At 44.7% G+C, this 18,057-nt stretch overlaps 1 long non-coding RNA gene across 6 annotated transcripts; it reads left to right on the top strand.

Moving 5' to 3' along the window:
* Positions 1-227: 227 nt before the first annotated feature.
* LOC149122709 (uncharacterized) lies at positions 228-6,446 on the top strand. 6 transcript variants are annotated; one of them, XR_016219813.1, is made up of 3 exons: positions 228-568; positions 1,285-1,678; positions 3,442-4,823. It is a non-coding gene; the product is annotated as an uncharacterized LOC149122709 (long non-coding RNA). The 6 variants fall into 6 exon arrangements; XR_016219811.1 differs by having other exon boundaries at positions 243-485; XR_016219810.1 differs by lacking the exon at positions 228-568 and adding an exon at positions 4,919-6,446 and having other exon boundaries at positions 575-1,678; positions 3,442-3,507.
* The last annotated feature ends 11,611 nt before the right edge of the window (positions 6,447-18,057 follow it).

The following is an 18,057-nucleotide window of genomic DNA, read 5'->3' on the forward strand; positions in this document are numbered from 1 at the left end:
GGGAAAACTCCCATTGGGAATTCCCGTGGTTGGGAATTTGGTGCCAGCATCAGTGTTCGTCCTTTCTCTTTCTGGTTTTTTTCTATTGCATAAACTGTTTTCAGACTCATGTTTTGTTTGTACTGCTGAGATTTTGGTATCTGATCAAGCTAGTTGGTCTTTTGCATTTGTTAAGGTACTTTGTTGGTTGTCTGGCTGTTTGTTGATTGTATTCTCTTGTTATTTAGCATTTGTATGGGACGCCGGGATGGCTCCCATTTGGTAGGTTTAGAATCTGCATATGTATTGCCAGCATTGTTGTGAGGCTCTGAAGTGGTCCTGGAGTCTGCTAGACCAGTAGCTTATCTCAGATTCTTTGTAGACACTTTGTGTGGTCGTTGTGTGCTGATTTTCTACACTGTTTGTTCGTGTATATCGTGTTGACTGCTAATATGGGCCAGACTGTGTCTGCACCTTTGTCTCTAACTTTGAATCATTGGTTGGAGGTAAGCAGCCGGGCCCATGACCTCTCTTTGACAGTCAAGAAGGCGAAACTGATCAAGCTCCTTGGTCTTTTGCATTTGTTAAGGTACTTTGTTGGTTGTCTTGCTGTTTGTTGATTGCCAGCATTGTCGCGAGACTCTGAAGTGGTCCCAGAGTCTGCATTTGTAGGTTCTGAAGTGGTTCCGGAACTTGCATTCGTATTGCCAGCATCCTCACAGGGCTCTGAGGCAGTTCCAGAGTCTGTGTTTGTAGGTCTTTGTGTGTTGATCTCCATCATTGTCTCTCTATTCGGTATATTGTGCTGTCAGCCTGCGATCTGTGTCTGTGTGTCAGTGTGGTTCTTGGACCCCATCTGGGACTCTGTAGGGGGCCAGGCTCCCCACCTCTGTAGGAAGGAAGCGGGTTGCTCCGCAGTGCGGCGTGAGGCCGACGTTCCATTTTTGTCTTTTTTTGTTTTGTTCAGTGCCTTTTTGTGAGTCTCTTTGGTATTTGTTTTTGGCTATTTGTATTTCCTTTCTGAAATTCAGACAATGGGACAGATTTAGACAACTCTTAGAAAGGGAGACTAACCACCCTTTGTTCTGCAGATTGGCCTACCTTTGAAGTAGGGTGGGTGCCTGAGGGCACCCTTGACATCCTGGTCTGGCAAGATCTGGTAAAAACTCCCTTTCCTGGTTAAAGCCTTTTTTACTCCCTCAGAAACAGCCTTAAAAAAGATTTTAGTTGTCCAGGACTGTCCCAGCAAAGCAGATAAAACAAACTAAGACTTCAGCCTCGATGCCGCTCTATTCTGTTTTACAGGGCGACTCTGAAGATTTGATTTTCCCTCCTCCCTACCAGCCGCCCGGCCCTGGCTGTGGGGCCGGCAGCGGGGGCCACAGGAGAGGGTACAAGAAGCAGCTCCCCAAGGGCCAGCAGATCCCTCCACTCTCACTTCACAGGCAGCAGGGAAACCCCTGCTGTGCCATTAGCAAGTGCTGAAACCCCCTGTGTGTTCAAACAAAGCTGGCCCTTTGAGCCTCAACCTGCAGGACTCAGCTGGAGCCCAGGAACGGCAGGCGGAGGATGGGAAGGCATGCCTCCTGACTTATTCCTCAGGATCCTAACTCCCCAAGCCATACCCGTCCCCCCAGACTGACTCCCCATGGCCAACCAAATGGGGCAAATGGATGGATCTCCTGGACTTCAGGACCCGGTAAGTCACCCTGGGGCACTCAGTACTCAGGCCCGCCTTTGTGTGGAAGGGGGGTGCTTCTGTTGCCCCTCTACCAGGGACCTGCCTGGTGTCTGCAATGGAAAAGAGCTTGTGTGTGGTGTAAATGTGTTTGTGGCTCCACGGCCCTGCAGCTACAGAGTCTAAATGGGCCTTAACCTGCAGCTCCATGTTCACCAGGCGGGCGAAGCAATCTCACTCCGGATCAGTGCCTGTCCCGGAGGTCTTTATCTCTTGTTTTGTACAACCAAGGGGGACACATTATGGGAAAATTCCATTCAGAACCAACTGTTCTAAACTGTATGATAAAAACTTTAAAAATGTTGTCTTAATTTAACAATTCTTAACAGGTTATTCCAAAATGTAAATGGGTTTTTATCAGCTCTTTTCTGTGATGCTGTCCCTGACTTAGCTGATAAGAGTTTCATTTGTCTTGAAGGTTTCATGTTTTTCTATTTGTAGTACTGAGACTATGTTGTTTATCTGTTTTTAATGTTTGAGTGATTACCCAACTAATCAAAAATGTACTAATTTTGGCTAAATGGTTTGACTCTGACAGCTTAAATTCTAAATCGAGTCTTCCAACTTTGGACTTCCAGTTGGATCCCTAGAACTCTCAAAGGATGAGACTCTGAATTTGTTAAAGTAACAGCTGCTTGAGTCAATTCAGATTATGTAAAATGTATTAAAATATTATAAATGGTGTCAGACCTATGCTGTATTCATGTTTTTGCTTTCCAGCTAAAATGGTCTTATAAAAATAAGAGTAAATTCTGTGTATACAAGCCTTTATGTTGTTAACTAAAGTAAGCCAATGCAGATTGGTTCAGAAAATTGAGGTAATGCAAATACCCTTCGGTTTGCTCAGTGGCTTGCTTGCTCAGTTTTACATTTCTTTACATGTCTAGTTTACATCTAGGCATCAGTACTAAGTAAAACTTGTGAGAGTGTATTATGTGTACTTTTAACATCTCAAATTCGATAAGATAGACTGTTTGAGTTTGTTAGCATGTATTCTCATAGGTTGTCCACACATGACAATTCAAGGCTATATAAAAGTAACTACGGGTGTAAAGTTTCCAAAGGTGTGAACAAGTCATAAAAAGTTTTAAAATGTTTAAAAATGGTCTAAATCATAAACCTTAAAATCTGTTTTCACAAAAACTGTAATGTCTATTTTAACAGTGTCTGCTTAATCGGCTACCCTGCCATTTCTAAAATTAGATCCTGTAAGCTCTTTTTGACTCCGTTAAATTATTCTGAGTTATGTGATAATTTTGTGTACTAACTCTAATGTTCAGGGTTTTTATTTCTGGTTTATTCGACAACAAGAGACATAGAATTCATGTTCTGCCTAAGTAATTTATTGTGTAACAACCAGGCATTGCTAGTTCAAATGTAGATCAAATGGAGGTCTAGCCAAAAGGGAAAAAGTGTGCCAAAAGAGACTTAGAGACGACGGGAGATGGTTATGTGGCAAATGCTAGAAAACTGGGTTCCAGGAGCCCAAAAAGGCTCTAGTGTCCACAGACTACACGGTGAAAACCCAGAAACCCAGGCCCATAACCCACTGGCTTCACGGTAAATATCTGGAGGCCAAAGGATGGCAGAGACCTCTGCCACAATTTCTCCTCTAAGTCAGGCTACGCAGTAAGCACTGGTTAAACACTGGTTAAATCTGAAAGCCCAGGAAGTCAGGCTAGAGACCCGACTCGCTGCCTCACTTCTCCTCTTTTCTTTTCCAGAAGGGAAGTTACCACTGTTCTGCAGGACTCTCCACAGTGATATACAGTTTGATCCCCAGACCTTATGTAAGGGATGACTGACCATTTCTATAATAATGCCTGGTCACAGTATAGAGGACCAAACAACATAGCCAGAATAAGAGGTTAAAATGTGACAGCTAGATTGATTTTTCAGTGCACACAGCAAATGGGCAGAACTCCCCTTTTAAACCAAACTGAGAAATAGATAAAAAGTTACACTAGTAATCTCAAAGTATACAAGCAGGTCACCACAGTGAATCTTACCTAAATGGTCATAGTTCTCATGGGCATGGTCTTAACTCACAGAAAAATACTAAGTGTCAGAATTTGCCCATGACCATAGTTTTTCTAGCTCACCCTAAAATGAAATAAAATAAAAAAAAAACTCCAAAAATCAGGGACGGGGTTGAGCACCCCCTTGACTGACATCATAGAGGCTGCCTCCTTGGTCCACTTTATTAGAGACCAGGGAAATGAGGAGCAAGCTAGCAGCAGGAGCGATGTAAGGATGGGCAACAGGCCAATCAGTGGCTGCTTTACACGGTGATCCACTGTCAAGGAAACCCAGCAAAGCCAATGCACCCCAAATGGTGCCTGTTGCATTGGGCAAGCAGCTGTTGTAACAGCGACTGCCTTCTGTCAGCTCTGCCAAGAGCACGGTCACTGGACATGGAACTGCCCTGGGTGTCGAAGGACTCCTGGTTCAGAACCACAGACCCTGTGGCCCCGAGCTAAAAAGCCTTTGGCTCTGCCCAGCTTCCAGCTCCAGCCACTGCTATTGGGGATGGCCTAGGGTCAGTAAAATGCAAGTTGCCTATTTCTATCAGCCTCCTATTCAGCTCTCCTCCTAGTCCAGCCATATAATGCAAGTCAACAGGGTGCCTCCCTTAAGGGAGATTTGCATCTCTTACAATTCTCTTAACAGCACCCCATGGATAGGTCTGGGCCTCACACACCCAGCCAGGCCTTAAAAGTCCATCCAATAGTATTAAACTTAAAAAGCCCTCCCTGCCAGTTCCAGGGGAAAGTGGTCCCTTCCACTCCTGTACTGAGACTATAGACTTGATCTATGCCAGCAGAAGGGACCCAAGAGACAACCCCTGACTAACGCAGATGAGGTTTGAGTCACAGATGGAAGCAGCTTTGTCAGACTGGACCTGCTTCTCAGGGTATGCAATAGTTATGGCATGGCACGTTAGCTATTTGTGCCATGTTCCAGGAAAAATGTTGTCTCTGGGTCAATCAGACTAGACAGGTACAAATCCAAATTCGTACTTTTCCTGGAAAAAGCCAAACAGCTCCAGGAGCAGGCAAAGCAGGGCTGGGATTTCTGGCCTGATATCTGGTCACAGAAATCCTGGCTGTTTCCTCTCCTTGGCCCAATAACTTCTGCAATCTTGATGCTTCTCTTTGCACTGTGTGTTTTTAATGCCCTTGTTTGTTTTGTCTCTAACAGACTAAAAGCTGTTAAACTCCAAATGGTCATCAGGCAAGGCTTCCAGCCCATTCCACTGGACTACCTGAACAGCCCTCTGGACCGAGCGGCACCGTCTTTCCAAGGCCACTGTTGCACACCATAAGACAGGTAGCAAGAGGAAATACCTAAACCCCCCTCGACGCCCACATGCCAGCTTCGAAGAAGTTACAGAAAACGGAACTCCATCCATAATCCCAAAGAAGAATTTTGGGTATTACCTCTTGAGGGAAAAATATTAGGCAGAAAGTCAGTTATGAGCTTATGTGTGTGTGACATAAAGGCCTAATGTGTCCAGCATATGCATCTGCACCTCAGTCATCCTGACAATGTTTCACTGGAAGCCCAGCCTTTGCATCCTGCCTTGCCCCCTTCTACCTGATAACCTGCCAGGTGGAGATCCCCACCCCTTCTGCCTGACAAATCTTCTACAACCTCCCAGATACAGCCCAGTATCTGCATTTCAGTATTGCAGAACAGGCGGGGGGTTGGATCTCATTTTCATAGAGGAGGGGGGGTTATGCGCAGCCCTTAAGGAGGAATGCTGCTTCTATGTAGACAAGACAGGGGTGGCGAGGGACAACATGGCTCAACTATGTAAACGCTTAGAGGAAAGACAGTGGGACAGACTTCAGCAACAGGGATGGTTTGAGTCGTGGTTCACTAAGTCTCCCTAGCTGACTACGTTATTATCAGCACTGGCAGGTCCACTAGTTGTACTGCTCCTAATTATTACTATAGGACCCTGTATATTAAATAGGCTTGTCACATTTCTTCGAAAGCAAGTTAAAAATGATAAACTCATGGTAATTCGTCAACAATATGTAACACACAGGGAAGGGGAAACAGATGGTCTCTAAGATTAGAGACCCTGGCCTAAGAGGAGTGGGGAATGAAGGGTAAAAAAGTTAAAAGCCGCTCCCCCCACCAACCTCCTCTGGTGAGCTTTCCTGACCTCCTTAGACTTGCTCTGCATAGCCATTCTCTATAAAGTTAATTAGTCAGTAAATTACCCCAATGTGAGCGTAACCTTAGTTTCACCTAAGTAAGATAGAAGAAGTCACCATATATCTCTTTGCCTCCTGGACCCCTGACCCCACCATGTGTCCCTTATCGCCATTCAGCTGCATTCCTAGGTATCATCAAGGCAGTTCCTGCAACCTTGTTATGTTTGTTGTGTGGCCTCCCTTTTGGCAATAGGAGGCTTTTTGATACTCCCTGTATAGGCCATATGGTTCTCTGAGGTCTAATCGGGCCCTTACTTGATATCCTGTACTCCCTGTATTCATAAATCAACTGGTTGTAAAATCACTTAACTTGTATCAATTGTTTACTCTATACCTCTGTCTGATCTATGCAATGATTGAATTTCTTTGTTTAAACATGTATAAAAACCCTAACCCAAGACAATTTGGGGCCGCTCGCCTGTACTGGGACGGGGGCCCCGACATGTCAGATCATCAATAAACCTTACCCTTTGTTAATTGCATGAGAGAAGGTCTCTTGGAGCATTTTGGGGGTGGCAAGAGCAATCCAACTCTAACAGTCCTAAGTCATGTAGGCTGCCATTTAAACCCACCAATGCTGTAACAGCTAAGAAACTTGAATTTGATGCTCAGTTCTCAGGAAATCATTCCAGCTGAGCCTAGGGCCATTAATAGAGACTCCTTGGATCCTCCCCTGTCTCTGTGCCTGTTTGAAAGAAGGGAGTTTTCCCACCCCAGGTTTCTGGAACAGCTTCAAATTCCACATTGGAAAAGTCTGATAATTAATACTTGAGAGGGATCAATGCACAAAGCAGCTATTCACGCTTCACACTGCTCCCCACCAGGAAGATGAGGTGCAGGATGAGAGCAGTGGGGCAGATCCTTGTCAGATCCTTCTTCCCACCCCTCTGCTGCCACAGGCTCCCTGCTGAAGGCCATACAGCCCCACCCTGCAGGAACCAACAGCCCAGAAAACATCAAGAGGCCCAGCCCGACTGCATTCTGAGACCACCCACAGTGGGAACCCAGCTTATTTAACTGTGGAGAGTGGGAGTCTTTCCGCCTTCCTTCTCTGCATGTGCAGGTTCCCAGAACGCTGCCCTCTCTCTCCTGTAACCACTAAATAAAGCACATTAGTGACAGTTTGGGTAAGGTTCTGCAGGAGAGAGTCCAGGCACTGGGAGCCTGGGAAGCAGAGGTGGGAGACAGAGCAGCCCAGGTCCCAGCCCTGACCTCGGGGGAAACTGCCAAGATCTCTGGTGCCCTGGCACCCACCCTTCTCCCACACATGTTGCCGCCCCTTCCTGCATTCCAAACCTGCAGCAGAAAGTCCCAGAGCAGGTACACTTTCTTCCAGAAACACGGGGAGCAAAGCAGGGAGTGTGGGGAACAGAGTCCCTGGTAACTGGGACCCACAGGTGGACAATGAAGAGGGAAGAAGCAGCAGGAGGCAGGCTCGGGGTGAGCACTCAGAAACTGCCTGGGATTGCACGTGCAGAGCAGGAGATGCAGTAAATGAGAGAGAAGGAGCAGCACAGCCCCCAGGGCTGACCCTGATCAGGGAATGAACTCCCTCTGGTCCAACTCAGAGCCCCAGGGACTGGCTGTAGCAGGCGAATGGGCACAGCCATTCAGAAGGCAGAATATGTTGGAGCTCCTGGGAACTCAGGGAAACTGAGTCCAGGCCGCAACATCCATAGAGACACCAGCTGGCCCTCCCCAAAGGCTGCAGTCAGGGGTGGGTGCCCACAACCAGAGGGCCTTTGCTTTTATTCAGTCCCTCCTTCCTTTCCTTCCCAACCCAAAATCTCAGGGATCAGTTGCTGTTCTTCCTTTCCTGAATCAAATCTGAAAGAGTGACACTCACTGCTGCTAACTGACCCCAAATCCTGGCTCCCTCATAACCTCTGTCTCTTCCAGAAAAATCTTATTTACTACTTTGGCCCTAGAAATCATAAATGACTATGATAGAATGTAACTTTTAACAGAGGTGTAGAAGGCATGGTTTAATATCCAGTTTTGAGAATACAATTTTCATTTGTGTTTTATTGATGTTTATAGTTCTTTTAAGATTTATTGATTTATTTGGAAGTCAGAGTTACAGAGAAGGAGAGGCAGAGAGAGAGAGAGAGAGAGAGAGAGAGAGGTGTTTTCCATCTGCTGGTTCACTCCCCAATTGGCAGCAGCACCACAGTACTGACCCCTTATAGTTCTTTTCAAATCATTTTACACTGTCTTTTTATTCATCTAGTACAGAGACAGAAGAATGGACACAGAGCTAACATAGCTGAGTATTCAAGGAGACAGGTTAAGGGGTTAAATGCCTTATATCATATCATTTATACCTTAGATTAATTCTGGGGACAGTATTATCTGGAATTTACAAAGTAGAAACTGAATGGAAAGAGCTTAGAAAAATACGGTGTTTTTTAATATCATTAAAAAGTCTAAGATAAAGGCTAATCAAGGGTCTAGCACTGTGGCATAGCAGGTAAAGCTACTGCCAGCATGGACATTCCATATGGGTGGAGGTTGAGTCCCGGCTACTCTTCATTTGACCCAACTCTCTGCTATGGCCAGGGAAAGTGGTGGAAGATGGCCCAAGTCCTTGGGCAGCTGCACCTGTGTGGGAGACCCAGAAGAAGTTCCTGGCTGCTGGCATTGGAGCAGTACAGCTCCAGCCATTGTGACCAATTGGTGAGTGAACCAAAAGATGGAAGATGTCTCTCTCTCTCTCTCGCCTTCTACTCTGTGTAACTCTGACTTTCAAATAAATAAATAAATCATTTTTAGAGAGCCAATCAACATATAACACGAGCTTAAAAATCTTTCTTTTCTCTTGGGTCTCAGTTTTTAAAATCTGATTTATCAAATGGAAAAATGTGAGAGAGATGAAGTTTACCTACAAAGGTAATTTACTATAGTTACTTACTGTAATAATTTACTGTAATGATGTACTGTAATTTACTATAATAATTTACTGTATAGAACCACATAGGATTATAACTTGTCTAGAAAACAAAGGAGATTCAAAGTTGCTATTTTTCATGGTTATTTGTTCTTATTTTTAATATCAAGATAGTATATAAATATTATGCACTCCTAGGTATTTGTGTGTTGTTTGATATGTTTTATTTTTTAATCAGAAATTCAAAGAGATAACTGGGTAACATGGAGTTCTGTGTTTCTGATTACTTCTCTCAATTAGAGATCATGGGATTAGAGTTGGTGCTAGATTAAGAATGCTTCAATCTTTATCCACTGACTTCACACCAGCATTTACTATGTTAAACAATATTCTTTGGGTAGATTGCTCTTTCTTGCCAGACTGTAAACTTCATGGGGTCTAGAAACATATTTGCTTTGACACTAAAACTCAGCATCTTGACAGTCAGTCTTTTAGTTGAATAAATACATGATATACAAATAAATATTTCTGCCCCTCAAGAACTGCCTAAGAGAGAAGAAAATAGAAATCAATTTGATGACTCTCAGTATTAGGTGAATATATAATTTGTCGTTCTGACATAAGCTTGGTCATAAAAAGGGCATATGAATAATAACACAGAGTTGAAGTGTATGAACACCTAGGGCCAGTGGGTTAAATGTTCACCCTAGCTATGTAAGGCATTCCATGTCAATAGGAGAGGAAGGAGGAAGAGGGGAGGGAGTGTAGGTGGGAAGGTGGTTATGGAGGGAAGAATCACCATACTCATTACTTAGCAGCAAAGAGAGAATCTGTGATCATTTGTTGCTTAAGAAAGGGTGATAGGCATTATTTAATTATAATGCAGGCATCAGTGTTCTTCTGTCTCTGAAATAGGAAGTCTATAACTCAGAATTCCTTGCTGTTTCATCAAAAACAATTCAAAACAAAAACCTAATTAAGCATAAGAGGAAGTTACGCATTAGAAGTCCATTCCAATCTCTAGGAGGTTCAGGGGTTGGAAAATTCATTCAAAATCTTGCTGAAAAATGTCCCATACATTTTCCATGACCACTATCCATCAGCATAAGCTATTTTAAAAAAAGAAAGATTTATTTATTTGAAAGTCAGAGTTACACAGAGAGAGGAGAGGCAGAGAGAGAGAGAGAGAGAGAGAGAGAGAGAGAGAGAGAATATTCCATCGGCTGGTTTACTCCCCAATTGGATGCAATGGCCAGAGCTGAGCTGATCCAAAGCCAGGAGTTAGGAGCTTCTTCCAGGTCTCCCATGTGGGTTCAGGAGTCCAAGGATGTGGGCAATCTTCTAATGCTGTCTCAGGCCATAGTACAGCTGGATCAGAAATGGAGCAGCAGGACTTGAACCAGTGACCATATGGGATGCTGGCACTGCAGGCGGCAGACTTACCTGCTACACCACAGCACCAGCCCCCATAAGCCCTATCTTCTGCAGAACCAGCACCCCAGACACCAGCCACCACATGGCATCCCATGGCACACTCAACCCCGGCAATGTTCTGCAGCTCCTGCTCCTCTCCACTTTCACTGCAAGAATCTGCAACTCCTTGTTTTCATGCAAGTAATTCTGATTCAGATGATGCCCCTGACACAATTGGCTGGCAAGTGTCATGGCATGTGTCCACGGCCTAGCTAAATGCAAAGCTGGAACATTTTAAACTTTTCACTGCCATGGTGAGACACGGACTCCATCTAATAAAGTAGGGGATTTTTCAGGGAGTCTAGAGAATCAAATATGACAAAATGACAAATCTTAACCAAAGAGTGCCGTGGTACAGATGAAGAGAACCCAAAATGTATTTTTCTATCTTTTCTTTTCTGAGTTAAGTGCCTAAAAACAAAGCCAATGAGGGTTAAACAGACCCATTCTGAAAATTCCTTAACATCTTCATTTTCATCCAAATTAATATATTGCTTGAAGAAAATAAATTTTACATAAATGAAAATGCAGTACCACAAACAAGTGTACAGAACATAGGCCCTCAGTTAGCTTCAAACCATCTGGGTCCATTAATGTGTTCTTCCAGAACCCAAGCTGCAGTACAATAGAACCACAGCCTCTGACATTCCTCCTCCACCCTGATGGATCTTGGGTTTTCCTCCCACCTCCCCTCTCCTGTGAATACATCAGTAGCAGGACAAATGGAATCCAAAGATAGAATGATGTTATTTAACATGGAATAAACATAGTGTTTTAGTCAGTACAATCCTCAATACTACAATAATAATTCCGAGTTCACTGATTATGAAAGTAAGTATATGAAATCTATTCCTAAGTAATCACACCATCGAGAGCTGAATGTAGACTTTCAGAGGGAAAGAAACAGAGAATAGTGTAGAGATGTGTATCTCTATAATGCAGATTTACCGCTGTACTTTATAGACAGTACACCATGTTTGCATTTTTTTTTTTTGCAGTCTGGCATAGTTTATTACATCCAGCTTGTCAGTTTGGAAATTTTATGATTAGACACTAATATACAACAAATTTTGAATCCTTACAGACAATATAGAGCACCCTAGGCCCTCCCAAGGGCAGAAAACAGACCAAGAGCTCACAGATTGGCTGCAACTGCAAGAAGCAAATGAAGATATCGTCAGAAAGATACATATTCCTGCAGTGTGGCTGCTGAGCAGTTCTGCCCTTATTTATCTCATCTCTGTTTCAGATCGTTAAAGAAAGTTACATGCTTTCTGACATTTCTAAAGATTTCACTAATGAGAATCTAAGATATCTTCACTACGTTAAGAGCCTCAGAACAGCCCAAAGACTTGGGCCATCTTCTACTGCTTTCCCAGGCCATAGCAGAGAGCTGGATCAGAAGAGGAGCAGCCGGGACTTGAGCCGGAGCCCATATGGGATGCTGACACTTCAGGCCAGTGCTTTAACCCACAGTGCCACAGCACTGGCCACAATGTAGTATTTCTAATAGAAGAGTTGGTTAAGTCATTAACTCCTCTAAAATACAAGTTAAGTATTAGTTTTGAAACTCTGATTCATTCATGAGAAAAACAAAAGGTTAATTTTCACTCTTTGCTTCTGGGTATGTAAATTTTCTTCTAAGAAATTAATCATGACTTTTACATCTCAGACCCTATTATGAGTAAGTAGAGAATATTGTGGGGTCATACACTCATTTTATCAAAGGAACATTTCTCCAATTAAAGAAAACATTATGGGCATCCCATATGGGCACTGGTTTGAGTCCTTACTGCTCCACTTCTGATCCAGATCCTTGCTATGGCCTGGGAAAGCAGTAGAAAATGTCCCAAGTGCTTGGGCCCATGCACATGCATGGGAGGCCAGAGCTATGGCCCAGCAGATTTACAACCTGGCCTGAAGCACTGGCATCCCATAAGGGTGCTGGTTCAAGACCGGGCTGCTCCACTTGTGATCAAGCTTTCAGCTTATGGCCTGGGAAAGCAGTAGGAGATGGCCCAAGTCCTTGGGCCCCTGCCTAAGTGGGAGACGTGGAAGAAGCTCCTCGTTCCTGGCTTCAGATCAGTGCAGCTCCAGCCATTACAACCAGTTGGAGAGAACCATCAGATGGAAGACTTCCCTTTCTCCCTCTCTCTCTCTCTCTCTCTCTGTGTGTGTGTGTGTGTGTAACTCTTTCAAAGAAATAAGCAAATCTTTAAAAAAAAAGCCAGGAGTCAGGGAAATTTCATCCAGGTCCCAGCTTGGGTGCAGGACCCAAGGATTTGTACCATATTCTGCTGCTTTCCCAGGTATGTTAGCAGGGAGCTGGATCAGAAGTAGAACATGCAATTGGTGCCCATAGAGAATGCTAGTACTGCAGATGTTGGTATAACCCATTTTGCCACAGTGCTGGCCCTGACAATTTTTAATTCCTAGGAATTAACAGGAAAGAAAGAAGTATGGCAGGATACCTTTTTTAAAAAAAAATTATTTTATTTATTTGAAAAAGTTATATAGAGAGGTAGAGAGTGAGGTAGGGAGAGAGAGAGAGAGAGAGAGAGAGAGAGAGAGAATCTTCTGTCTGCTGGTTCACTGCCCAAATGGCTACAATGGACAGAGCTGAGCTGATCTGAAGCCAGGAGCCAGGAGCTTCTTCTGGGTCTCCCACATGAGCAAAATGGTCCTTGGGCCATCCTCTACTGTTTTCCCAGGTGCATTAGCAAGAGGCTGGACTGGAGGTGGAGCAGCTGGAACTCTACCAGCACTCATATGGGATGCCTGTATTTCAGGCCAGGGCTTTAACCTGATGTGCCACAGTGCTGGCTCCAACAGGTGACCTTTTACTCTCAATAATCTCTTCTTGGTATTGGCAGCAGTTTGTAATTTTTTGTTTATTTGCCTTCTTCTTAATCTATATTTTTAAAAAATTACAAAAGGTTCCAGCACCCTGAGAACTTCCATCACAAGGGCATACAATCAGATGTTTGTCCAGAAAAGGGTGGTGTAGATGCAAGGTGGAAAATGCAAGGTGAGTTGATTCATCTTTCTCAGGCTGTGGTTTCCATGGGCAACTTTTACAACCAACTGCCTTATTTGTTCCTCTTCCACAGAATGGAAAACATGTTAAGTTATCCTATTTAGCCAAAAGCCAGTGGCAGCACTTAAACATGTCATCAATCTAGGGCCAGCATTGCGGTACAAAGAGGTAAGTTGCCAACTGCAACAGCAGCATGCCTTATGGCACTGTTTGAGACTCACCTGCTTCACTTCTCGTCCAGCTCTTTGCTTGGGAAAGCAGCAAAGATTGCCCAAGTGTTTGGGTTCCTGCACCCACATGGGGGACTGGGACAGAGTTCCAGGTTCCTGGCTTCAGCCTGGCTCAGCCCCAGCTTTTGTGGCCATCTGGAACTGAGCCAGCAGATGAAAGATAAAGATTTCTCTCTCTCTTCCTTTTACCTAAACATACATTACATACATAAATGAAGATGCATCAATGTAGCAACTTTTTGAGGAAAAGTCTTCTGATTATTGCAGGTATTGTCTCAATGCATAAAAATATTCAGACACAAAAATTATAAACTGATTTATATTTATATTTCTCAACCACATGCTTTTCAGAAAAAAATGTCTGCCACTCAGCATCAGGTATGAGTCTGAAAGCATTCATTAAAAAATCAAGTAATTTTACTAAGCACAAAAACCTCTAGTATAGACTGCATATAAACCAGTGGCTTCCATGGGTATACACAGATTGATTTTTGTTAATTTACAGGGATCACTGCACTTCCCTGGCATGGAGCTGTCTGAAGAGTTTAAACACTGATGGGTGTGGCATTATTTCTGATATTTGCTTATTATCCAGAGTGCATTTATTCAATATCTATCATGAACTCCACACTCTATAAATCTATTTCAAATATGTAGATATTTAATGGTACTTACACATTTACAAACTGAGCTAATCCTCCTAACTTCTCTCTGGAATAGCTATGCCTTTGACATTGCCTTTTTTCACACATATGGAAATGCATAATATGCTTCTGTATGGTACTTCAGAATTTATAAAAGGCTTTTCAGGTTAGATTTACATAACATCATGTGAAAGTGGCCAAAGGACACAGTCTTCTCATTACAGAGGGGAGAGGTATGAAGTGACTCTCTGAACAGTTACTGAGATTCTGTCAGTCAGGTTCAGAATCTTACTAGGTATCAGCTACACATCTAGATTTTTTCCCTACTGTCTCTTTGTCAGAATTCCCAGCCTATGAGTGAACTTCAGTCTGAATGAATGCTAATATTCAAGGTTCTAAGTGAAAAAATTACTGAGGTTTGTATTGGTGAGGAAAGCATGTGTCTAAATGTTACTTGTATTTAATAATAAGTATTGAATCATATGAAACTGAATATAAGATTATGCAAATTTTTAAGATGAAGAGCATATATTTAAAACCACATTCTTACATTTTGCAAACGTGTTGAAACACCTTACTGGAGCATGTGTTTGGCATAGTGGTAAAGCCTTCCACATCCCAGTCAGAATGCCCAGGGCTCAAGCCCTAGCCCTGCTTCTGCTTCTGGCTTCCTGCTAACAGAACCCTGGGAGGCAGCAGCTGATGGCTCAAGTACTTGAGTCCCTGCCACCTGTGCAGGGGACCCACACTGAGTTCCTGGCTTCAGCCTGACCCAGCTCTGGTTGGTGCAGACATTTGAGGAATGAGCAGTAAATGGAAGGGCTCTCTCTGCCTTGCAAATAAACAAAAATAAATATACAGACATTTACTTAAGGTGTCTTGCTCACATCTAAATGATTTCCCTTTTCACAGTAAAATGCCTAACTGTCCTCTTTAGTAACAATGCATGTTTTGCTCTCCATGTCCACTCCTGAGCTCCAAGTACTGGCAGCTCACCCTAGCATGCTGACTGGTTCCAATGTTCAAGTACTCATCTCCCATATTCTTTTGGTGGGTCTACCGGAAAGAAAGGAGAGTATCTACAGTAATTAATATCTTACTGTTGCTCTTGCTGTCCACCTGCATGCCTCAAGGATGACCACCTGAATACACATTGTGAAGTTCTGGACGTAGTTTCCAAACTTCAGTCACTTTGCAGTGGAGGGACTCTGTCCTCGTCAATCACTTGAAAGCCTGCAGGAGTAGGGAGAAGCTGTGTTTGAAGAATTCACAAATACAGTGCATTGAAGCCAACCACTACCACCCCCACCACACCCCTAATTCAGGGTTCTGGCAAATCCCAAATCAGGAGTTTGGAACCAGGAGTGGTTCAGGAGGTGACCTCGACTCCTTACTCTGAACAGCTCCAAAGTGCCTGGTGCGCCCAGTGGGAGCTCAGCGCCTCGACCTCCCACCCTCCTGCCCTTGCCACCAGGACGCCCAGCTCCCAGAGCCTCCAGGAGGCCTGCAGCAGACCCGCAGGTCCAGGTGACTGGGATGTGCATCTAGAACTAACCCAAAAATACAGGCCCAGCTCAAGTGTCACCTCCCCACAAAGTCACTGTCACCTACTCCCTCCCGGAAGGCTGCAGGCCAGCACCCGGCACCGGGAGTCATGGCATTTGGGGTTTACCCGCTCTCCCACGAAGGAAGATGCCCCCGTGGGAACCCTGCTCCACCTGCGGGCAGGGCTGAGGAAGGAAGGGCCGAGCCAGCCTCCACCCTAGGACTGCAGCCTGGGAAAGTCCAGGGCCCCGGTGCCCTTGCCAGGCATAGGGTCTCTCTAAGTGTACTCTGAGCCAGGGCCTCAGCCATCAGCAGCTCTCTTGCTTCCAGAATCTGCTGCAGGGCAGTTCAGGCTCATTCCAGCAGGGGGCCTCAGGACAATCTTTGCTGCCCTGAGGCAGGACCAGTGCTGCAAGACCCGCCCCATGCCAGGCTGCCTATAAAGTCGGTGGTCATTGGTGGGCAGCTGGTAGTTGCAGTGTGTGCGTGTGACATGGGTGGTGTTAGGTTCTTGGCCGTCCCGTTTCGTGCCTTGGGGCTAAAATGCCATCGGTGGCCCCTGAGTCAGGAGGGGCAGGAGAAGAAGAGACAGACCTGGTGAGTGCGACTGCTCACCTCTCCTGCCAGCCCTGCTGGCTGAGGCTTGCAGCAATGCTGCACTTGGGGAAGTAATGAAGGCCAAGTCTCAGCAGGACAACCTAGTGCACAGTGCTGATTTACTCACTGACACAGCATCTGTGTGGTCTGCATGGGCAGACAGGGGGAAGGGTTTGGTAGAAGGGTGCTGGAGGTGCACTGGGCCCTCGTGCAGCTGCCTGCTGTAGGCATCCAGGGCAGCAGAGTCCTGCGGGGTCCCTAGGGATCCTGGCCATGTTGTGCCTTCCATCATCCACCCTCCTGCACTGCTGTTGGTGGCAGTGCTTCTGTGGTTGATATCTCATTGGAGTCCATGGTCATTTTCTCATGGTGGGCTGATCTCACACGGTGACAATCATGGAACAAATCACTGTTCTGCGGCATCTGCCTCCCAGGAGCATTGCAGGTGGACAGGGGGAAACGGGTGACTGGTGGCACCTCCTGTGCATGGTCTCTGTCCCATCCTGGACCGAAAGTGGAAAGGGAAGGAGAGGAGCTGGCTCAAAGCAGTCCCGCTGTGGGTTCCATCAGGTGCAAAATGTCTCCCGATTGCGGTTAACCTTGCAGGGAAACTGTCTCCTTTTGTGGGCCAGAGACAGCATCTGCTTTATTAGCTGTGCAGTGTATTGATAATTAAAATTTGGGTATCCCTATCTGTAGTCCTCACAGCGTAGTTACATTCTGAGGAACTGATGAAACTGCTCAGTACTTCGGGGCTGAGTGTAATATTAGGTGGGCAAGCCTGTTGTTGGCTTTTGGTTTATAGCTATTGGGCAACTTTATTTGGTAAAAATGCATTCAGGCTCAGTAGTGTATTCAAGGATGACCACTTAGTGAATTGTCTTTTTTTTTTTTTTTTTGTAAGAATAAGAGTATTGAAGACTGGGTTGATCTACCTATGGCAAAACTCCACCATTCCTGGGAAGGCCACAATTGGCAAGAAAAGCAGGTAGCAAGCTTTCATCAAGTAAGTTGAGATTCCTGTGTTTGCAATCTGAAGAGCTCACTGCTGAGCTGGGAGGGGAACTGCTCTGAGCACAACTCATTAGAGAACTGCTCTTGCAGACCTTCCCTGAAGGAGGCACTGTTTTGGTCAGAAGCATTCCAGGAGCTGCTGGCCAGCAATTGTGAATTAGGCTTGAATTGAATCCATTGCAAGTATCACTAGAGTGCAGAAAGGCTGTGTCCTCAAATGAGCAGCTCACCAAGGAGAATTTGACTTAACCTAGAAGGTCTGTTTATCTCCGCTTATTTCGCAGCATATTCATACCAGGTGGGGAAGATAAATCAGCCTTCAGCTCTGCAATGGCAGTGCTCTTGGTTGAGGCTGAGGATGCTTTTCATTGCATGCAGTGTTTGCAAGAGACTTAGTTCCCTGAGGATTTATGCCTCTCCTGTAAATACATTTTTGGCACTAAAACAAACTGAAGTATTTCTGTTTTAGTACTATGGAATCAACTGAAGTATTTTGCCTACAGGCATCTTTGTCTTTAAAGAGCTAAATCCGCAGGATTACAGGATTGAGTAAAAACGAGAATAGCTAATCCTAGTACTAGAAAAGCACAAGGGATTATTTGATCATTAGCTTCCTCATATTCCTCATGTTTCTTTTTATTTTTCTGCCTGCTCTTCCCTACCTACAGATGGTCTGGCTGTATTGGA

Source organism: Oryctolagus cuniculus, chromosome 13 (genome assembly GCF_051225735.1).
Source record: "Oryctolagus cuniculus isolate XC-2025 breed Fujian yellow rabbit chromosome 13, ASM5122573v1, whole genome shotgun sequence".
NCBI classification, from domain to species: domain Eukaryota; kingdom Metazoa; phylum Chordata; class Mammalia; order Lagomorpha; family Leporidae; genus Oryctolagus; species Oryctolagus cuniculus.